The sequence below is a fragment of the Monopterus albus genome, unplaced genomic scaffold (genome assembly GCF_001952655.1).
Source record: "Monopterus albus unplaced genomic scaffold, M_albus_1.0 scaffold229.1, whole genome shotgun sequence".
In the NCBI taxonomy this organism is placed as follows: Eukaryota; Metazoa; Chordata; class Actinopteri; order Synbranchiformes; family Synbranchidae; genus Monopterus; species Monopterus albus.
In genome coordinates, this window is record NW_018128109.1 from 841,268 (window position 1) to 850,726 (window position 9,459).

Below are 9,459 nucleotides of genomic sequence, written 5' to 3' on the forward strand. Positions count from 1 at the left end.
GGTCCTGTATTTTACACTTCTGAGCCTCCGCCCAAAGGGCAAGGGTATGAACAGTCTGTGCTGGGGGTGGGTGGGGTTCTTGAGGATGGAGGCAGCTTTCCTACGCACCCTGCGGTGGTAAATGCTCTGCAGAGAGGGCAGTGGAGTCCTGGTGATCTTCTCCGCAGTCATTACCACACTCTGCAGGTACGGTCCATAGCAGTAGTGCTGCCATACCAGACGGTGATGCAGCTGGTCAAGATGCTCTCAATGATGCAGCTGTAGAAGTTGCAAAGGATCCTAGGTGACATGCCATACCTCCTCAGCCTCCTCAGGAAGTACAGCTGCCGTTGGGCCTTCTTGACCAGCTGTGCGGTGTTAAGTGTCCAGGTGAGGTCCTCACTGATGTGGATGCCCAGGTATCGCTAGTAACCACTAATTCTGCATTTCCACTATTGGAACCTAATGAGCACTATGCCCCGTACTTACTTTAACCATCACTAAGCAAAGCCCCCGGGCTTGACGTGGACTGTGCTTTGTTTTTCCACTGTGTTTTGAATCTGTCAGTCTCTGTTTAGAGGAGGAAGGGGCTGCTACACATGCAGTCAGCTGTGTGTTTACACATGGTGCTTGTAGTGGTAATGCTTGGAGGTGTGAACATGTAGACATTTAACAAATTGTCGGTGACTGCTCTGTGTGCACGCACCCGCTCCCACCTTCCTGGTACTTGATTTTAGTAGCACCTCCTGAGGGGGTCCGAAATTTAGCTCCCAGAACGCGCCTCCAAAGTGGGCGCGCTGTAGTGTAAGCTAGTAACCACTAATTCTGCATTTCCACTATTGGAACCTAATGAGCACTATGCCCCGTACTTACTTTAACCATCACTAAGCATAGCCCCCGGGCTTGACGTGGACTGTGCTTTGTTTTTCCACTGTGTTTTTAATCTGTCAGTCTCTGTTTAGAGGAGGAAGAGGCTGCTACACATGCAGCCAGCTGTGTGTTTACACATGGTGCTTGTAGTGGTAATGCTTGGAGGTGTGAACATGTAGACATTTAACAAATTGTCGGTGACTGCTCTGTGTGCACGCACCCGCTCCCACCTTCCTGGTACTTGATTTTAGTAGCACCTCCTGAGGGGGTCCGAAATTTAGCTCCCAGAACGCGCCTCCAAAGTGGGCGCGCTGTAGTGTAAACAAATGTAGAACTCGGGTTGAGAGCTACTCAGCATGCCACGTTTCAGTAAGTTTCTATAATTGAAAAACCCATAAACTACTAAGACTCCAGCAGCAGAACAAGTGATTCCAATAAAAATCTATTTTTCATCAGTAAAAACCGATACTTTATGTGCTGGTAAAGCCGAAGCGATAATGACACGACAAAGGCTACTTTAAGTACTTTTAGTGCCTCTGCGCTGGTGACAGCTGTAGCTGGAGGTGTAATGTTTTCAGGTTGCTGTCTGTTCATCCCATTCTCTTGAACGGGATATTGCAGGAACACCCTGAGGGGAATTTCTTCAGATTTGGTGCAAATGTCCACTAGGACTGAAGAATTAAGAAATCATATTTTGGTGGTCAAAGATCAAAAGTCAAAGTCACAGTGACCTCATTCTTGTGAACACTATCTCAGGAACGCCTTGAGGGGATTTCTTCAAATTAAAAGCACTAAATATCTTTTATTAAACTTCTTCAAAATCTTCACTATAAACTTTATTTGTCTGGACAGACATGCATGTAAACTGCAGCTTCAATGTTTGGCATAGACATACAACCGCAAGGCAGTAGCTGTAGTTCTTTGTCACATGGAGCATGAGCTCACCTTGTAGAGTGTGTACATTTATAGAGTTGCACATTATATCTCAATATTAATCACTGATCGATATTATTCAAAACATTAGCTATTAGACAGTCCAAAGATTTGCCCTCTGTGCAGACGGAGATGAACTGTCCGTATATCACTATACAGATATATTTGTGTTTGTGTTTTCTGTGCGTGTGTTGGTCTGTATTCCCACGGCAGGGCCAGTGTTTACTCTTCCTCTGGAGATATGAGTTCTATTTCAGGGAGTGGAGCAACAAGATGAGGAAGAGACAGGTGCCAAGGAAGTCAGCACAGAGGTCTATGAAAAACAAACTGGAGGAGAAACGGATGATGGCGTGTTCGCAGCATCAAGAAGCAAAGAAACAGAGCACACAACTAGGTGAGCGATGATTCATTTGGAATTTCTGAAAGTCACAGTGACTCTTCTTCAAATTACAAACATTTAAGGAATCTCTTCTTTGTATTCTCCTTTTGTCTCTCCTTGAGTGCGCAGACCCATTTGACTTTGTCTCTGAAGTAGTTGCTCCCTCTTGCTCTCCACATATCTTTTATTGTAAAAAAAAAAAAAAAAAGCACCCACCTCATTTTTCTATGTACTGTAAATCATTCTCTCCCCCTCTATGAACAGCTGCATTTTGGATGTCAGCCCTTCACCTTTTCAACACAGCAGTTGACAGAACATTTCCACTTCACTGTCAGAAAATGCACACACATATACTGTACAAGTTCTTATCAAAGATTTCTCTGACCTTCTGAATAACCTCAATCACTTCCCGAATCCAGGACTCAACATCAAAATTATAGTCAAACACAACACATGCCCAAGCCAAGCCACACACACACACACACACACACACACACACACACACACTCTATAATACTGTACATGCACAATGTGTTTGCATGTGCGCAAACAGGCAAATGTTAAGTAGCTCTACATTCTCGTGTGATGGTGTCACAGTGGTCCCTCAGAGTCTGTGGATAAATTGTGTTCCAAGGACAAAGACACAAACACACACACTCATGCTAAAGTGGTTCCCACAAGTTGTCTGTCAAGTATCATACTAGTCGATTATCTACACTTTCATGAAAAGCTGTGTCTGCAATGTGCAGCGAAAACAAGGACCATGAAAGCAGACTCAGTTAAATATGAAAACTGTAACCACTGCTTAAGCTTTCCAAACATCCCCTTACTATGAAAATGATCACAGTTTTTTCCAGGCACTTGTGAAATTTCACATTACATACACACTACATTTGCAAATGATTCCACTAAACCCCTCTTGGGTGACACTGAAGCCTCCATTGCAATTGAATAATTTTCTACACTAGAGCATAAGAAAGGCATGTATTCATATATGAAACACTGTACAGATCGAGTGAATGCAACGTGCAGTCAAAATGCAATGAGCGGGGAGATAAATCAGTCTGTGAGCAGGGCTACAGAGATCCATATTATGTGGTTACTTAGTTACAGCACATTAATAAAACTCCCAGTCACCAGTCAGGAGGAGAAACAGCTGTGTCTGCAGAAGGTCAGAAGGAAGAAGAGACCAACTCCCTAATGCTCTGTGTGGATCTATGTGTGTACTGCATGTGTGCATACTTTATCATAATACCACTGTAAGTAATGGCCACAAACACAAAAGAACACAGCCAAGGAAACGCACTCAGCAGCCCTGGCAGCTACCTAATTAGTTTGCCCGGCCCACTCAGCTGACCTCTGTACTGAAAAGCGATGCTCAGATGTTTTTCATCCGCTGAACCTTGCTGTCGTGACATTTCTATAAATCAAAGGCCTTCAGCTGGTGGTACAGATGTTTGATGGATGGGAGACGGTTTTATTTTGCTAATTTTTCTGTTGTGAGCCAAATTCTCACCCACGCAGCATTAATCGGCAAGGGGGACTATATTTCCAAGCGCACACATCCATCCACATCCCAAACGGACCGCTACCACCTGCTCTTCAGATTTCTGGGAAAAGCGCATCAGCTGCCCTAGGCTGTGAGAGGGGAGTCTGCTGTTACAGACGAGCAGGGTTACAGGGGTTAACGTACCAACAAAAGACCGATTTACAGCCACAGACAGGAACCATCTATCAGCATTGCCTGTCACCAAACAGGCCAGAGCCGCCTTGGGCCAAAGTCACCACTCAAAAAAGTGCCTTATAGGATTAAAATCGAACAGACGAGACACATCCTGGTGCATGGTAGTACCCCGCCAAAGATGGCCATCCCATTATACTGAAGTTATTGAAGATTATTTTATGCAAGACATTATCCATCTAGACCTTTCTTTCAGTTAGCTGCAGCCTATTTGACTATTTTTTAATACAACAGTTTAAAAGTCAGTGTCCCTTTGCAAAGTGCAACATATCCAATGATTCTTTGCCACTGTATGAAAAGTGTAGAAAATGGTCTTGTAGCTGAAACCTTTGTGCCTCCATTTAAAAAAAAGAGATCTCAAAATGGCTAGCAGAAAAATGTGTTTGTAATCTGGACTCTACAAGATCAACAGCTATAGTTCGAGCCAGAAGAGGAGAGGATGATTGGCTTCTTTAAAACAGAGGATGGAAGCGTCAGTGGCAGCAGTCAGAGATCGTGGCAGTGCGAAAGACTGACAGAGGAGAGTTAAATAGAGGTTTTCCATTGTAGGAACCTATGAAACCATGTTGAGCTGAGTAACGCCCGTCACAGGTGCTGTGTTCATTTCCACTGCCCTCCGCCTGCGTTGGAGGTGCGTTCTGGGAGCAAAATTTCAGCGCCCGTCAGGAGGTAGTACAAAAGTCAAGTTCCAGGAACACATGGTGGGAGGAGATGGGTGCACACAGAGCTGTCGCCCATGATTGGTTAAATGTCTGTGTCTTCACACCTAAACTATTAGCATTACAAGCACCGTGCAAACACACTCTGGGAATTCAGTGAGTGGACTGCGTCCACAAGTTAATGTTCTGCATGTTTAACAGCTGTTTGATAAACTGCTCTGTCTCTGTTACTGGCCGATTGCTGCACTATGAAGTGATCCCTCACTTCCTCTGTTCTTCCTCTACTCAGCTGTGTGTGTGTGAGAGGAGCGCAGCCCCTCCCTCCTCTAAACAAAGGCTGACAGAAAACACAGTGGAAAAACAAAGCAGGGCGATCCGCGTCAATCCGTGAGGTTATGCTGGGTGAAGGTTAAGGGAAGCACGGGGAGTACTGCTTGCTATGTTCCAACAGTGGAAACGTAGCTGACAGTGGGTGGTTGTGTGTGCATGCTGACTGTACTCTACAACAAAGTAATATGAGTCCACTGTCCCAGAGGGGACAGATCACCTATAGACGCCCCTCAAACATCACACTCTCCCATCTTCCCACCTCTACTTTCACACATGCACTCCACCCACACACATCCAAACACCTGCATTCACCTACAAAGAAGCTTAAAAATATCAAATTCGTGGAAGCCACACAGGTTCAGTCACCCACTCCTGCATGAACATTTGCAGTTATGCACACACACACACACACCCACACACACCATTCCAAGGAGTTGCGTGCCCTATTAATACCACACTTCAAGGACTAAAGCATTGGGCATGGAGCCATAAGAAGCTATCTGGTGACTGATACACACTTGTGTCTCCCTTTCCGTCTTCAGGGTACTGCCTTTCACTCTGCCTGCCAAGCTGAAAGGTTAGAATGGTTACATTCCCATAGTGACACCAAGTTGGCCCTAACAAGCCTGTGGCAGATCTAATATGTTTGTGTATTCATTTAAGAGGAACAGGGGCAGTATGCTCCACATGAAAGAGAAACACACATTTCAATTAATAATAATGTGTCCCTTAAAAACCTAGTAATCATCTGTGAATTTATTTGTGATGCTTAGAAATTTTGTTTTTTTTGCGTTGCAAAGTGGAAGAATATACTCATGCAACAAAAGCTAACTTCAGTTGTAATTTTTCTGACAAATTTTAAAAAATGTAGAATTATATTGACAAAGCTGATAACAAAACCTAAATGAATTATGAACATGTGGTATTAAATCATTACTGGTAGATGCAGGTGCCCTGCCCATACACTGTCGCTTATTTTAGCTTTACTGAGCTTTACAGCTGTCTGCTCAAGTGAGGCTTTATTATTAATAATCATAAATCACTTCCACCACATTGGTGCATTTATTTTAAACTATCAGTCATGCCAACAGATACTATGTTTTGGAGACAAGACAAAAGCAGCTGTTATTATTTTGCAGGTGCAGATATGAGTCTGTGATTAACGGCTTCATTCCAGGATCGACTGATAACAGTTCAATCCCAAGACTCATTAAGAAATCACTATTTCTTTATCTTGCATCTGCTTTATAATTGAACACTAAAGCTGAATTAAACATTAAAGGTGCATCCATATTTGTCCAGCCAGTCTACTTATAATTCTACACATTTTTGTTATTGTAGAAGTAACAAAAGTGGGAGTTATGTGGACTAGGGATTAGAGAAGTTAAGACTCATAGGGAGGTTTGATCTCAGGCGAGCCAAGGCACATGTCCTTCCTGTGGTAGGTCTCTTAAAGGATAAGGCTAGTCATTTTATATATTAATAGTATTTTCAGCAATTTCCATACAGAGACTAAAACCAACAATGAATTACCTCTACTCAAGGTTAACATCTATCAGTCCTGGATCAGCTTGTTCGTCTGTGCAATATATCTCCATTGTTGGTCAAAAACGATTAAAAACACATCTGGGAAACTCACTGCTGTACTGGGTGACATAGTTTTTCATTATGAAACCTCAGACCCGACTACGTTGCTCCAAAGGCTCCGAGCGGCCATAATTTCCTGAGATTGACACGAGTCAGTCATTTGTGCATGGGTAAGAATTTGCATGAGCTCTCAGCTTTGTTTACATCCTGCTAGCTCCTCACGCTCAGCTCTGGGGTTTGCTAATGAAGAAACATCACCCAGTCTAGCAGTCTGTTCACTGATGTGTTTTTAATCATTTTTGAAAAATAACAGTGGTTGGTAGCACAGATGAATAAGCTGATCCAGGACTGACAGATATTAACCATGAGTCGAAGAAAAATCTCACCGAATCTTTTCTGTTGACAAGAGCATGCAAATAGAATCATATGAATGTTGTGTTGGAAGAAACCATGTGGCATAGATAATTAAAAAGCCCTGACTTTTTATGCTTGGCCTGCAGCAGTGACAATGTTTATCGCTATATCATGTATCAGTGACATATACATCTGAAATTCCTTAAGCCCTCCTCAACCGCCTACATCTCTTGTACTAACCTGAATATTGGCAGCCTGGCTTCTTGGTTTCCCATTGCTGTAAATTGTTGTTGTGGTCAGAAAGTGGTTCGTGCAGTAGGATTTGGCCAGAAAACACACTCCCTGTGGGTTTATAAAAACCAGCACTGAAGCGTTGAAACATTTTATTTTGAAAATTCAGAAATGCATGTAAAAGTTTAGTACCACACTCCACACCAGCATTACTCATGTCTTTGAAAACATACACTAAACATCTGTGACCCATAAATGTAGCTACAAACAGATTTAAAACCTACTATTCCTGCTTCTTTGCTTACCAGCCAAATGTCAGTTCAGCCAAGTCAGTTTTACTGGGAAGCCTGTTTGATTATTAACTTGGTGGTTTTACAGCTTAAAAAGTAACTGTGCTCATTATCCACTCATTGTGACAGTCATTAGTCTGTCAACTCCGACACGTTGTCCGCTCACCCCTGCTATTCACACTCAACCGTGAAAGTAAACAGAGGGGACCGAGTGTGCTGGTGGCTCGGACTGATAATGTGCTGCTGCAGCTTCTTACCTCACACTCCCTTTCAATCTGCTTTCCGGGCTCATCTTCTCTGTATCTCCTGTTAAAATAAAAGTAATAGAATTAAATGATTTAATTCATTAAGTGGTGCAACTGTGACGCTAGGTATTTCTTCTCTTTTGTCCCAAATGTTCACAAGTCAATAAATAAAACTTTGATTTGGTGCCATGTTTCTCCATTCCAGGTTCCCCTCCATTCACTTCTTTCTTTTGCATACACACACACACACACACACACACACACAGACACACACACACACACACAGACACACAGACCACGCCCTTGATAGCCATCAGCTCCAGGCTATGCTATTGTTTCAGCTCAGTGCTAATTACTTCAGGTCTTGACCTGAGGTTCAGCCAAAGAGCAGCACAGGGGGATGGGTGTGTGTGTGAATGTGTGTAGCAGAAAGAGAGATGTAGGCCTTTGCGCTGGGGGTTGGGGATGGGGTCGGTGTGGTGGAGAGGTCATTGCTGCTGCCTGTCAGCTACCACACACTGCACCACAGAATAATCAATGAAGGAGAACACAGCAGCACATCGAGACCAGCCAAACAGGCTGCTGATGTTTGCATGACTTAAGAATTTATGACTGTCTTGTCAATAGCAACGCCCACATAAAACCTAGAAGAAAACCATGTCAGGTTAAGAAATAAGAGCAAAGGAAAGAAGGGATGATGCACAAAGCTTGTTCATTTTCATGTCTATTTCTACAGTGCCTGTTTTCATTTCAGGAGAATTATTATGTCATACATTATGTTTACATGGGGATGTTCTTGCCTGCCTCTAATTCCATCTGTTTTTTAAAGGGTGTCTCTGCTGAAGAAGATAAATTAGGTTTGAGATTAAAGAAGGGCACATATTGTTGGGTCTGTCGTCATTCTTCACTTTGTGTGTGAGAAAAAGTGCCTGTGTTTCTGGGTCATGTGTGGAATGTCATGACCAAATCTGTTATCTCACCAAAACCTATCAATCCAAAGTTATCTGACCCAAAGCAAAAAACCAGATGTAAGTAAATAATGGTTGGTCTTTGGACATAAGAAGATAAATAGCTTAGTTTCAGAGGTCTCACTCAAATGATGCCTTTAGTTTGAATCACATGTCAAGTACAGATTGCTAGGATAAGAATTTGCTTATTACATACCCCAACATCTGTTTTGTTTCATTAAAACTCTGGGTGAAGTAACATAAGAGTACGGGTTCTGACATTTGTAATTTGAAAAGGTTCCCAGAGAGCTTAAGTTGAGTTTGACTATACCTGGCAGAGGCTTTAACAGTCTCACAATTGAACAAATCACTCAGAAGAAAATGCCAACCAAAACCTCGAGTTTTCCTCCTCCTCCAGAATATTTGCAAATCCAAGCACTTTCTCACCCAAGTCCAAATTTACAACGCAGAAGAGCCAAAACAACGCTCTTCACAGCTAGTTTCATGCTGTAAAAGGGAAACCTTCTCCTGGGGTGCTACTTGCAAACAAAACCTATCCAGTATGTGCATTCATTGCAATGCAAAACAGATTTCCAGTGCTTCAGCATCACTTAAGGCCCTACTTTCAATTACAATGTCATGAGCACTTAGAGCTGAAGGGCTTTTAGAGAAGGGGAGTGGAACCTGTGGTGAAGTTCCAGACAGCCTTAAAAGACCATTAAGAACTTTAAAAATAAAATGCACACAGAAAGAAAGAGGAAGAGATCAACATGTTTTTTCTATAAATACAGCCAATAAACATCCATAAGATATATGTAGGCCACATCAGCCAGTATACATAGTGGTTCTGGATGTTGTCAGAATTAGATGAGAAATGCTCACTGACTTTCTTTGCAGGACAAGAGGAGAGGGGA

The 9,459-nt window shown here is 42.8% G+C and overlaps 1 long non-coding RNA gene across 1 annotated transcript in view; it reads right to left on the reverse strand.

Moving 5' to 3' along the window:
* The window catches only part of LOC109971621 (uncharacterized), a 15,719-nt gene that overhangs the window by 5,581 nt on the left and 679 nt on the right, over positions 1-9,459 (reverse strand). Inside the window, exons 2-3 of the long non-coding RNA XR_002276581.1 lie at positions 7,611-7,659; positions 7,073-7,174 (exon numbers count right to left, since the gene is read on the reverse strand). This is a non-coding gene — a long non-coding RNA (uncharacterized LOC109971621). The remainder of the gene's footprint in view (positions 1-7,072; positions 7,175-7,610; positions 7,660-9,459) is intronic.